This window comes from Caenorhabditis elegans, chromosome IV (assembly GCF_000002985.6).
Source record: "Caenorhabditis elegans chromosome IV".
NCBI classification, from domain to species: Eukaryota; Metazoa; Nematoda; class Chromadorea; order Rhabditida; family Rhabditidae; genus Caenorhabditis; species Caenorhabditis elegans.
In genome coordinates this window covers 15,621,054-15,630,748 of record NC_003282.8, presented here as the reverse complement: position 1 = coordinate 15,630,748, position 9,695 = coordinate 15,621,054, and the positions used below count along the sequence as shown (strand labels likewise).

Sequence of the window (9,695 nt, the reverse complement as noted above, 5' to 3'; positions counted from 1 at the left end):
TTATAAAACCGGAGAAAATAATTTTTCGAACTCAGAGAGGTAATTTATTAGGCTCGTTTTTTTCAGTTTTGATTTTTAAAATTCACAGAAACTATTAGTTTCAAAACCATACATTTTTAACTTCCAGTTCGAAGAAAAAGTTGGACACCTCAATTTTCAATACAGCATTATAAACTTGTTGAAATGAAATTGGAGGTAATTCTGAACTTTTCAAAATTCAATGATTTCATTAATTTAATCAGTATTTAATTATTAATATTTTTCAAAGTGAGAAAAAACCCCAGCAACTGACGGAACATTTTTACATTTTTGTGAACTTTATAAAACTGGAGATTCGTTTTTTCTTTTGATTTTGAGGTTCTTAACATTGAATTTTGAAGGTTTTGATAAAAAACATGAATTCTTTTAATTTCAGTATTCAAGTTGTAACTTGTGGTTGTATTTTGAAAAAAAAGTGACTTTCCAGAATCAAGGATCCTGATAACATTTTGCTGAAACATGCAATATAACTTTTTTCAACTTTTATTTTTTATCTCATCAGATTAATCTCAAAAATGATGATACAGTCTTAAAATTATACTGCAGAAAAAGGATAAATAGTGTTTTAAAAACTGAAACGCAGTAGACAAATACAATTTTTTTTCGAGACAATTTTTTTGAATTTTATCTTCTCAGAAATATAAAAAAATTTTGAATGTTTCTATATGTTTAGAATTTTAATTTCCAAAGTTCCGAAAACTTTTTTAATATATATTATGTAGTCCCCATTTCCAATAATACAAATAGATTACGAGTTTTACCATGAAATTTTTTTCACTATTTCATAAACTTGTTAAAAGTATTGAAAGTAAGTTTCCTACAATATGAGAGTCCAATGGATTAAAAAATCATCGTGAATATTTTTTAACCCGGAGTTCCGAACGGCTCCGCCTAATTGTGAGTTTTTCGATTTTTTGAGACAATTTTTTTTGTTTTCTATTGTTAAAATTATTATTTAGGGGTCAATTGTTATGGTTCAAAACAAACAATAATTTCTTTCAATTTCAGAGAACATTAAAAACAACTTTGAAACAGTAGTTTTTTTGTTTTTTTGTACCATAATTTTTCGAGCGAAACTTGTTAAAAAAAGCTCTTCAAATTTAATTTGCAATTTTTTGGAGAAGTACAAAAATACCTCTTGTTTAAATTTGGATGGCATTGGAAATTAAAATTTGATATTTAAAAAAATCATAATTTTTTGCTATTTTGAAAACTTAATAAAAGATTTGAAAATTAATATGCTTCCAATGAATCGATTTGTAAAATTAACTCAATTGCAGTTGTATTCTAATAAAGCTTTCTCAATCTTTTGTTAAATTGTGACAAAGGATTTGAGTAGTTTGAAGTTTTTATATTCGCGAATAAGTAAAAGTAGAAACGAGAGTCCCAATCTATCCAATTTGAAACAGAAAATAGTTTTTCGACTTTTTTAAATATTTGGAATTGTGAGGAATATTTTCATTCGAAATTAAAAATCATCTTGATTGAAACAGATGACTTTTTGAACAAGAAAAAATAATATAAGAAATTTAAGATTAATCAAACAAAGAAAATCATCGAAGTTATCAAAAGTTAATGACAGACAAAACTTTTCCAATTAAAAAATTAATGAAGCTATTGAGATCTTAACCAATAGTCTTTTCTTTAACAAATTCATAAAACAGGAAACAATTATTTTTTCATGCTCGTTTTTTCCATTTTTTGTTATGTAACTTTTATTTATTTTATAAACACTACTTAGTGAAGCGCTTTTTCCCCCAGAAAAGTTAATACATTGCTGAAACATACACGTTCAATTTTACAATTTTGAACAAATTAATTTTTTTTAGAGTTGAGAATTCTATTATAATTCCAAGTTAAATCACATTTTGAAGACCTGAAAAACTGCGTAAAATGATCAGATAATCGGAAGAATTCAGCCCACTTCAACAGAAAAAAATTATTTCACTGTTTCAGTATGTTCACAAAACAATCTGATGAGTTATTTAAACTAATATGAACTTCGTAAGAAAATAATTTTTTCCACAGAAAATGATTAGTTTAAAATCTGCTTATCAGAGGCCCCATCAATTTTTTTTCGAAAGTGTAAAAACATTGGAAATTTAAAAAAAAACTGTTGGGGCACCAGTTAACTTCAAATCATCTTTCCAATTTGAAGCTCAAAAATATCACTGTTTTCCATTCAATACACTCAACACACATTGCCAGAAAATTAAGAAAATGACTGTTTCCATATGCTCAGAAAACGTTTTTATGAATTTTTGTCACAGTGCTACGTTGGAAACATTATTATTTCATTGCATATTGCATCTTTTCCCAATGTTTTATATTGAAGTTTAGTGATCAAGTAAGGAAAAATATTCGCTAAAACAGTGTTCAAAATCCGATCCGACAAAATATAATATTTTTCACGGTTTCAAATACTTGATAAGCCGACCAAAAATTTTCGTGTTTCAATGGGCTAATTTTATCTCAACATGATGAAGCAAATCAAACATTTTTTTGAAAATTTTTTTCAATTACCAGGAAATTTTTTCAACAACTGAAGTTGGCCTTATTTCAGGTACTCGGTTGCATAAAGTTATTTTAATATGTGCTCAATAACTCGGATTTTCAAAAAGGGATTTAAATTATTGAAAAGTTCAAAAAATCACTGTTTCAATTTCCTGATATAACCGAAGAAAATTATGTTACTCTCAATTTATCGATGCTTTATAATTCGCGATTGTGAATTTTCAGTTTCAAAGGTTTTTACAAAACATTTAAATTTTCTAATTTCAGCAGGATATAATTCGAAACAAAACCGAATAACTAAAATTTAAAAGAATTCCCATATCAACAAATTCATAAAACCAGAGAATTTTTTATCCCAGCAATAGTTGAATTGGTGCAAACATTTTGGCGATTTCTAGACATTTCTAGATGTACCTTTTTACTCAAAAAACAGAAACTCTACACCTTTTCTTTAAAACACAATTTATTATCGAAAAACTCTATAAAACATTGCTGAAACATGTGTATAGAAATACTTTCAAATTTTGAATAATTTATTATTTTAAAGCATACGGTTAAATCTATAAACTACTTGTAAAGTCGACTTATTTCAAGAAAAAAGTTTTGTTTCCAGAGATCCCAGAGTTTGAATAACGCCTCATGATTTGACTGAATAATTTTACCGTGGTGCAATCAGTAGAATTTAAAGTTTTTTAGAAACTAATACCAATGTTTCTATTAAACTATTTTATCAAAAAATTAAAAATTTGAACTCATTTCTTTTGGAAAACAAAAAATGTAAGAAAATTGATTAAAAATTCATTCGACTGTTTCAATGTTATCATAAGATATTTCATGGTTTTTTGTGTTAATGATCGTGGTGTTTTCTGAAAAAAGGACTATTTTACGTGTTTATTCTATTTTGAAAAATATGTCAATTAACTTGTAGATTTTTTCACATGAAAACTGCCATAACTCTTTCTCATCAACTAACTCTTTCTCATCAACTTTAGTTTTTAAATTATAGTCGTTCTGATGCAGTTTTTTTTTCAATTTTTCCAAAATCAAAAGAATACAAAACTTTATTTATTAAATTTTTTTACTGTTTCCTGAATTTTATTCAACCAATGCCTTTTCTGAAAATACGTTGTAGAATGTATAACGTTCAAAAATTCATTCTATTTTTGAAATCATAATTTTTACTCAAAATTGTGGAAATTATATCTTTTACTTGTTTATTTTCGCTTGTTTGAATATCACATCAAGAACGATTACAAATAAAAATGAATAGTTTGAAAACAGTGTGAAACAGTGAATTTTTATTTGATGAGTTTGTCCATAAAACAGTAAAAAATTAAAATCAAAGTTTTGATTACACAACTTTTATGTTTTGATAAACGGTTAATTGCTCTTTTTTACATTTTCAGTTTTTCTGCCAAGCAGCTTACAATCTGATGGGAAAAAATAAATAGTTTGTCTGTGCAAACTTGTAGTAAGTTACTGAATATTCAATAGCTTCGATCAAAAAAATTGAAAAAGAAAAAACTTTTCCACAAAACAGGAAAATTTTGATTTTATTTCAGTTTTTTGGAAGTAAAACTGACTTTTTCGTTTTTTTTTTCTGTTTTTTCTTTTGTAAGTTTTCTCTGACAATGTGAAATAACAACTGAATAACCTGAGTTATTTAATCAAAAAGTGAAACAGTGGATTATTTATTTCCGTTTAACACATTCACATTTTTAAATCCAAATCTTCATGTTTCAAACAGCTCAATTAGTTCAGCTTTTTTTCAAACTTTTTGGTGGTATTCTGAATGTTTTTGATATAACTTTGCAGTCAAAATTACGGTACAAGGTCTTGACACGACTTTTTTTTGTAATTTAAAGCTCTCTTTGATAGTGAATTTTATAGATTTTTTATAATTATTTCTTAATTTGTTACTTTGAGTTTTCAAAAACATACTTTATCAACGAACTATGAAAAGTGGATATAAATTCCGTCAAGAGAAATTACAGTACTTTTTAAAGTCGCACACTTTTTGAATTTAATAAAAATTTATCGCGGCATAAAAATCACAAAAAATCTCCAATTTCTGAAACCTTATTTTTTACTGCAAAACTGAGATATTTGAAAATTTTACAAAATAAAAACTTTGTTTTACTGTTTCCCTGTGTTCACAAAAATGTCTTATGCGTTGTTTAAATTAATGCATGGGCGGATTTCAGTTTTAAAAAAATTGGTTTATTAATTTCTTTCAAGAAAATAATTTTTAAAGAAACGATACCAGCAAAAACTTCTGAGCGCGTGAAAACAGAGAAACATTTGTATTTGTAATTTTCGAGATAGTTTTTCAACGCAAAGTTCGATCTTATCTTGAATTCCAAAAGTTTTAGAGACAACATGAATTTTTCCAGCTTTTTCTGACAATTTTTTGTGCGTGGTAATGAATATAATTTAAATAAAATAAAAAAACTTTTCCACATTTTGATTTCTCACCGACTGACAAAATTTTTTCACTTGTTTATGAACTTGATGAAACCGGAGAAAATTTTTACGCCGATTATACTTCATTTTTTGGATTTTCTACGTTATCTGCCACATTTTTTTAAATTTCAAGTTCAATATTTTTCAAATTTTCTAGTTTTTTGAAGAAAAAATAAAATCTTCTTGTCGAATAAATCAGAATTCAATATTTAATCCATTTTCGAGAAACGTTATAAGACTTCGCTAAAACAGTAATTTTTTCTTTAAAAAAATAATTTGAAGTTTTGAAGGCGTAACTCTTTGAAAATGCTCTTGACACTAAACGTTGTATTATTGTTTTGGAGAAAATTGTAAAGCAGTTTAAAAAATACCACTTTCTATTTTCTTTCAAAATATCTGGTGGGATGAATTGAAAAAAAAAAGTTCCCGCTTCTGTGTGTATAAAGAGGAGTTCAATAAAATGCACGGTAGTTTAGTGTTGATATTTGATGTTTGCTTTTAGATTTACTAGTCGTATGACATTCAATTAAACTGTAAAATATAAAAAAAAGTTCTTCAAAAATCTATTGTGATTAATAGTAAGTTTAAAAATCTAACTTCAACAAAAAATTCACAGTTTCACACGTACGATATCTTCTGAGTGTTTTGTGAAATCCATTCGTAGTATAGTAGAAAACCCTGAAGTGTAATAAATAATAAATATTATTTTTATAACATTTAAATCAATGGTCACAAAACGACTGCTTTCTCAGTTTTTTTTTTCCAATTTTTTTAAAATAGAATTAATATCATTATGTTTATCAAAATAGGATTAATTTCAATTAATGAATGTATTTGAAATATTACTCTCCACAAAGTTGTATTATTTCACAAGAAACAGAACGAAATCACGTCAATTGAATCACATTGTTATTTCTCAACGTGGTGTTACAGAACAATATTTCAATTTCAGATTGCTGTAAGTTTATATACAATTTAACAGAATATGATATTATTGTCCACTTTAACAAAAAACATTATTTTTAAAAACATTTACGTGAACTCCCTGAAACTGGAAGAAAATTATTTCGCAACTGATATGGATATTATTTACAGCTTCCCAACTATTTCGTTAATTTCCAATTATAAGAACAAATGAAATTTTCAAACGTTTTTTATTTCAAACGTAAATTAAATTTGCTAATTTCAGCACATTCTTTTTTTGAAACTCAATACTGAAAAAAGTTTGATTATATCCTTTGCATATTGAAATCAAGTTTTCAAACTTTTGACCTCTTAAAATCGCACAAAATATTATAATTTTTTAAAATGTTTTTTCAACAAAAAAGAGCGACTTATCGTATTTGTTATTCCAACTGTTTTTCTAATTTTTTACACAATTTTTAAACACTTCCTGAAACATCATTTTTATTTATTTACTGAATTCGCGGTGAAATTACGTTTTGGAAAACTTTGTGAGAAATCAGATATTTGAAAATCCAATTTTTATAAAAATCGACTATTTCAGTATTTTCACAAAAATACTTCAAACATTTTTTTTTATTACTCCTAAGATTTTTGTGTTTCTCAGCAGAAAAGTGCAACTTTGAAATTATTAATTTAAGAATTTGTGAGAAGTAACACCTAATGACATATTTTTCAGTGAACAGTTATTTATGAACGAGTAGAACATATAGTTGTTTTCAAAAAGTTGGATTTTTAAAAGAATATGAATTTCAACTTGTTACAATTGAATATCCCAACAAATGCATACAAAATGGCAATAACAATTTTAATATTTCTTCTTTATGAAAACACTATGAAACCAAAGAAAATTATTGAACCACCAATTCCGGGTTACCAGAAAACCTTTATTTTTTTCTCCAAATTCCATTTCGACTATCAGCATTTTCGAAGAAAATATGTTAATTGCTCTTTTCATTACCAAAAATTTTGCGCCGAGACACGAAACTTTAGTAGTTGTAGAAAATATTTTAAAAAAATTAATATGATGCAACATTTAAAATAAAATTTTATATTTTCTCATTTGATACTATTCGGATTTTTTTTTACCATCAACTGACGAAAAAAAAAACTTTACTTTTTTATAAATTTAATGAAACTGTAGAAAATATTTTGCGATTGATATTTGATTGATGAAATGCAATATACGTAATTTAATTTTGAAGGTCTTCAAGAAAACATGAAGCTAATTATTTTCAGCACTCATGTTAATTTTGGATGAGTTGTGAAATTAATGAAAAAATAATTCACCAGGTTCCATCAATTTACTTTAAAAATTGCTGAAACACAGATTTTATTTATACATTTATTTTTCAAGGCCATTACACAAGTAATCGTGTAGTTCGGCGGGAATATTAAATAATATGAAACGCTGAAAAACTAAAAAGCTGTGTTCGCAATTGTGATCACAGTTTTTTTAGAAAAAAAGGAGCCTATCTAGAAACAGTGGTGAAAGTAAATTGAATTTCAGACAATTTATTCAAATTAAAATTACCCGCAAAATTTGATTATACTTGGATGTCGCAAGATTGTGAAAATAATGAAAAAAAAAACGCTAAAAGCTTCATTGCGAATTCAGTATTTTCTAGTCTCTATCACAAGCGAATAACTGTGCTGCTAAAAAACTAGTAGTTACCATAATAGCGACGATCGCGACAAGACCTACAAAAAATTTACACGTGCCAGGAAAAAAGGGTACAAGCAATCTCAACATTACAACGATAATTAGTAATCCAATGCCCTACTCACTAAAAAATCAAAAAATGTATAAATTTTTGAGATATCTATGAAACCGGTAACAATTATTTTGCAACCAGTGCAACCAATATGGTATGATTTTCCGTTGAAATAAATAGAATTTGTGCTATATGTTTTTTGTATAAATTTTAACATTTTTAGAAAAGTCAGAGTCATAATGGAGCAGACCAAGGAATCTAACCTCATTGAGTAGAATTTGAAGATATTAGAAACCAATATCAACAGAAAAATATAATTCGCCATATTTAACAAACCATTCATTTTCGTTGCATTTTTTATGACATTACGATGTTTTTTTTTTATTTTGAGAAACTATATTTAACGAAAAAGGTTCATCCGGACGCTTAACAGACTTTCTTACAAAACAATGGCCAAATTACCAAAATTACCAAAAAATTTTTTTAATTTTTTTGACAACTTCATGAAACATGTGAAACTTATTTTCTTTTAATAGCTGAAGCTAGAGTTTATAGTAAAACTTAGTCCTATTTAGCGTTTTTCAAACGTAATATTTTATCAGTATCTTGTGAAACGCACCGTTCATCCATATTTTAGCCATGAAAATCTCGTATTGATATTCATTTGCGCTTTCAAATTGAGTTCTTCTGTTTATTCATCGTCATTTCGATTTGTATTGATTGATTTCATGCAATGATGACTTTTCAATTACAACCATTTAATTCGCTTTTTTTGAAAATCTGATTCACTGCAAAAAAACTGAAAAGTATATTATGTGCATTTCATGAAACCGGAAAAAAACACATTTTTTTTAGAGAAAAAAAGAAACAAGTTTCCAACTAGTTTTAAAACGTTTTTCGATTAACACCCATAACAGTGAACTTCTTAATTCCAACAAACTATTTCGTTTTTCGTTAAGTCCTAGCTGAAAGTTCGATACAGTTTAATAGTAACAAATTGCGTACTCAAGTGTTAGTTTTTTCTCTAAATTCAATGAAGAATCCATTGACCGAATATTGTCGATTATATCAGTAATTTTATCTGCAAAATTTGGAAAAAAAACTTTTTTTTCGCTTTCATCTGTAGTTGTGTTTTTTTTTTGTAGTTGTGTTTTTTGTTGTTCATAATAACAGCGATTTTTTTAAAAACCTTCTTGTGAACGTCATGAAACCGGAGAAAATTATTTAGTCACAAATGCTAAATACCCAAGTTATGATTTTTTTTTCAATTTTCAACCTATATTGCTATTCTCATTTTTCAGTTCAAAATGATTTCGAATTTCTGAAGAAAATATAAAATTTGCCTATTTCAAAAGAGTTTTTTGCCGAGTCTTGTAAATGTTTATACTCTGTAACAAAAATTCAAAGGTAAACCCAACTGAGTAATAACCACTTTTTGAAACAATATGTTTGAAATTTTAAAAAAATTCAGAAAATTTTGACTACATATGACATGTGGTTAGAAACATTTTCTGTTTCAAAAATCAAACTTTTTAAACACAATCTCATCGTTTTTCAGTACACAGGTTTTCCGCCAAAACTCAATCAAAAACCATGTCATAAAAAAAACACAAGACGAGGCTTTTATGAAAATATGGTCAGACATGTCGTTCTACAACTGACTGTTTCCGAACGGGACACCAGGTTTTTGTTTGAAAATGAATGCGAAGCCTATCACGATGACCAAGCCGGTGAAATCGGCTGTACTATGTGCCTGGATTGCACCAAAGTTGGAAATATTTTGATCAAAAATTACTTTGTAAATAACGATCAACTGTAGAATAAAATTATTTCTGTTAAAAAATGCGTTCTGTCACAAACATTTTGAAATAACAGGTACAAATTTTTTGTGGACAATATGAAACCGTAGATAATTGTTTCATTTTTCAATTTTTATGTAATTTTCTCAATTTTAAATTTTAACTTCGTCTATGTAAAACTCTACAACTTTTGAGAATATGA

The 9,695-nt window shown here is 26.8% G+C and overlaps 53 non-coding genes across 53 annotated transcripts; 22 read left to right on the top strand and 31 right to left on the bottom strand.

Annotated features, from left to right (window-relative positions):
• The first annotated feature begins 31 nt into the window (after positions 1-31).
• 21ur-2848 lies at positions 32-52 on the top strand. The gene has a single exon (NR_063635.1).
• A 210-nt stretch (positions 53-262) lies between these two features.
• On the bottom strand, positions 263-283 carry 21ur-8752. The gene has a single exon (NR_063634.1).
• Positions 284-350: 67 nt separating this feature from the next.
• Positions 351-371, top strand: 21ur-6406. The gene has a single exon (NR_063633.1).
• Positions 372-862: 491 nt separating this feature from the next.
• On the top strand, positions 863-883 carry 21ur-3376. The gene has a single exon (NR_063632.1).
• A 123-nt stretch (positions 884-1,006) lies between these two features.
• 21ur-7220 lies at positions 1,007-1,027 on the bottom strand. Its single transcript, NR_063631.1, has one exon.
• On the bottom strand, positions 1,010-1,030 carry 21ur-12393. Its single transcript, NR_063630.1, has one exon.
• A 257-nt stretch (positions 1,031-1,287) lies between these two features.
• On the top strand, positions 1,288-1,308 carry 21ur-1528. Its single transcript, NR_063629.1, has one exon.
• Positions 1,309-1,379: 71 nt separating this feature from the next.
• On the bottom strand, positions 1,380-1,400 carry 21ur-6514. Its single transcript, NR_063628.1, has one exon.
• Positions 1,383-1,403, bottom strand: 21ur-10422. The gene has a single exon (NR_063627.1).
• Positions 1,384-1,404, bottom strand: 21ur-14479. The gene has a single exon (NR_063626.1).
• A 354-nt stretch (positions 1,405-1,758) lies between these two features.
• 21ur-427 lies at positions 1,759-1,779 on the bottom strand. The gene has a single exon (NR_063625.1).
• A 254-nt stretch (positions 1,780-2,033) lies between these two features.
• On the top strand, positions 2,034-2,054 carry 21ur-1941. Its single transcript, NR_063624.1, has one exon.
• Positions 2,055-2,309: 255 nt separating this feature from the next.
• Positions 2,310-2,330, top strand: 21ur-6597. The gene has a single exon (NR_063623.1).
• A 166-nt stretch (positions 2,331-2,496) lies between these two features.
• On the top strand, positions 2,497-2,517 carry 21ur-4813. The gene has a single exon (NR_063622.1).
• A 222-nt stretch (positions 2,518-2,739) lies between these two features.
• On the top strand, positions 2,740-2,760 carry 21ur-10243. Its single transcript, NR_063621.1, has one exon.
• A 155-nt stretch (positions 2,761-2,915) lies between these two features.
• Positions 2,916-2,936, top strand: 21ur-2990. The gene has a single exon (NR_063620.1).
• Positions 2,937-2,988: 52 nt separating this feature from the next.
• On the bottom strand, positions 2,989-3,009 carry 21ur-5614. Its single transcript, NR_063619.1, has one exon.
• Positions 3,010-3,404: 395 nt separating this feature from the next.
• On the top strand, positions 3,405-3,425 carry 21ur-2548. Its single transcript, NR_063618.1, has one exon.
• On the top strand, positions 3,408-3,428 carry 21ur-9467. Its single transcript, NR_063617.1, has one exon.
• A 252-nt stretch (positions 3,429-3,680) lies between these two features.
• On the top strand, positions 3,681-3,701 carry 21ur-2303. Its single transcript, NR_063616.1, has one exon.
• A 77-nt stretch (positions 3,702-3,778) lies between these two features.
• On the bottom strand, positions 3,779-3,799 carry 21ur-2313. Its single transcript, NR_063615.1, has one exon.
• Positions 3,800-4,170: 371 nt separating this feature from the next.
• On the bottom strand, positions 4,171-4,191 carry 21ur-5875. The gene has a single exon (NR_063614.1).
• Positions 4,172-4,192, bottom strand: 21ur-6842. The gene has a single exon (NR_063613.1).
• Positions 4,193-4,334: 142 nt separating this feature from the next.
• Positions 4,335-4,355, top strand: 21ur-4402. Its single transcript, NR_063612.1, has one exon.
• A 380-nt stretch (positions 4,356-4,735) lies between these two features.
• On the top strand, positions 4,736-4,756 carry 21ur-3171. The gene has a single exon (NR_063611.1).
• Positions 4,740-4,760, top strand: 21ur-5913. The gene has a single exon (NR_063610.1).
• A 246-nt stretch (positions 4,761-5,006) lies between these two features.
• 21ur-2086 lies at positions 5,007-5,027 on the bottom strand. The gene has a single exon (NR_063609.1).
• Positions 5,028-5,093: 66 nt separating this feature from the next.
• Positions 5,094-5,114, top strand: 21ur-11204. The gene has a single exon (NR_063608.1).
• Positions 5,115-5,200: 86 nt separating this feature from the next.
• On the bottom strand, positions 5,201-5,221 carry 21ur-1013. Its single transcript, NR_063607.1, has one exon.
• Positions 5,222-5,487: 266 nt separating this feature from the next.
• On the top strand, positions 5,488-5,508 carry 21ur-14089. Its single transcript, NR_063606.1, has one exon.
• A 166-nt stretch (positions 5,509-5,674) lies between these two features.
• Positions 5,675-5,695, top strand: 21ur-7469. The gene has a single exon (NR_063605.1).
• A 186-nt stretch (positions 5,696-5,881) lies between these two features.
• Positions 5,882-5,902, bottom strand: 21ur-14340. Its single transcript, NR_063604.1, has one exon.
• 21ur-5568 lies at positions 5,883-5,903 on the bottom strand. Its single transcript, NR_063603.1, has one exon.
• Positions 5,904-6,001: 98 nt separating this feature from the next.
• 21ur-3489 lies at positions 6,002-6,022 on the bottom strand. The gene has a single exon (NR_063602.1).
• Positions 6,023-6,349: 327 nt separating this feature from the next.
• 21ur-3544 lies at positions 6,350-6,370 on the bottom strand. Its single transcript, NR_063601.1, has one exon.
• Positions 6,351-6,371, bottom strand: 21ur-8626. Its single transcript, NR_063600.1, has one exon.
• A 187-nt stretch (positions 6,372-6,558) lies between these two features.
• 21ur-14562 lies at positions 6,559-6,579 on the top strand. Its single transcript, NR_063599.1, has one exon.
• 21ur-1896 lies at positions 6,560-6,580 on the top strand. The gene has a single exon (NR_063598.1).
• Positions 6,581-6,757: 177 nt separating this feature from the next.
• 21ur-4054 lies at positions 6,758-6,778 on the bottom strand. Its single transcript, NR_063597.1, has one exon.
• Positions 6,779-7,053: 275 nt separating this feature from the next.
• On the bottom strand, positions 7,054-7,074 carry 21ur-6490. Its single transcript, NR_063596.1, has one exon.
• Positions 7,075-7,141: 67 nt separating this feature from the next.
• 21ur-3176 lies at positions 7,142-7,162 on the top strand. Its single transcript, NR_063595.1, has one exon.
• Positions 7,163-7,397: 235 nt separating this feature from the next.
• 21ur-12870 lies at positions 7,398-7,418 on the bottom strand. Its single transcript, NR_063594.1, has one exon.
• A 327-nt stretch (positions 7,419-7,745) lies between these two features.
• 21ur-3898 lies at positions 7,746-7,766 on the bottom strand. Its single transcript, NR_063593.1, has one exon.
• Positions 7,767-8,139: 373 nt separating this feature from the next.
• On the bottom strand, positions 8,140-8,160 carry 21ur-13932. The gene has a single exon (NR_063592.1).
• 21ur-9544 lies at positions 8,141-8,161 on the bottom strand. Its single transcript, NR_063591.1, has one exon.
• Positions 8,162-8,461: 300 nt separating this feature from the next.
• Positions 8,462-8,482, bottom strand: 21ur-5705. The gene has a single exon (NR_063590.1).
• A 357-nt stretch (positions 8,483-8,839) lies between these two features.
• 21ur-4997 lies at positions 8,840-8,860 on the bottom strand. Its single transcript, NR_063589.1, has one exon.
• A 206-nt stretch (positions 8,861-9,066) lies between these two features.
• 21ur-15393 lies at positions 9,067-9,087 on the bottom strand. Its single transcript, NR_063588.1, has one exon.
• On the bottom strand, positions 9,073-9,093 carry 21ur-9075. Its single transcript, NR_063587.1, has one exon.
• On the bottom strand, positions 9,074-9,094 carry 21ur-11819. The gene has a single exon (NR_063586.1).
• Positions 9,095-9,252: 158 nt separating this feature from the next.
• 21ur-403 lies at positions 9,253-9,273 on the top strand. The gene has a single exon (NR_063585.1).
• A 258-nt stretch (positions 9,274-9,531) lies between these two features.
• On the bottom strand, positions 9,532-9,552 carry 21ur-4797. The gene has a single exon (NR_063584.1).
• Positions 9,535-9,555, bottom strand: 21ur-14655. Its single transcript, NR_063583.1, has one exon.
• Positions 9,556-9,695: the final 140 nt, after the last annotated feature.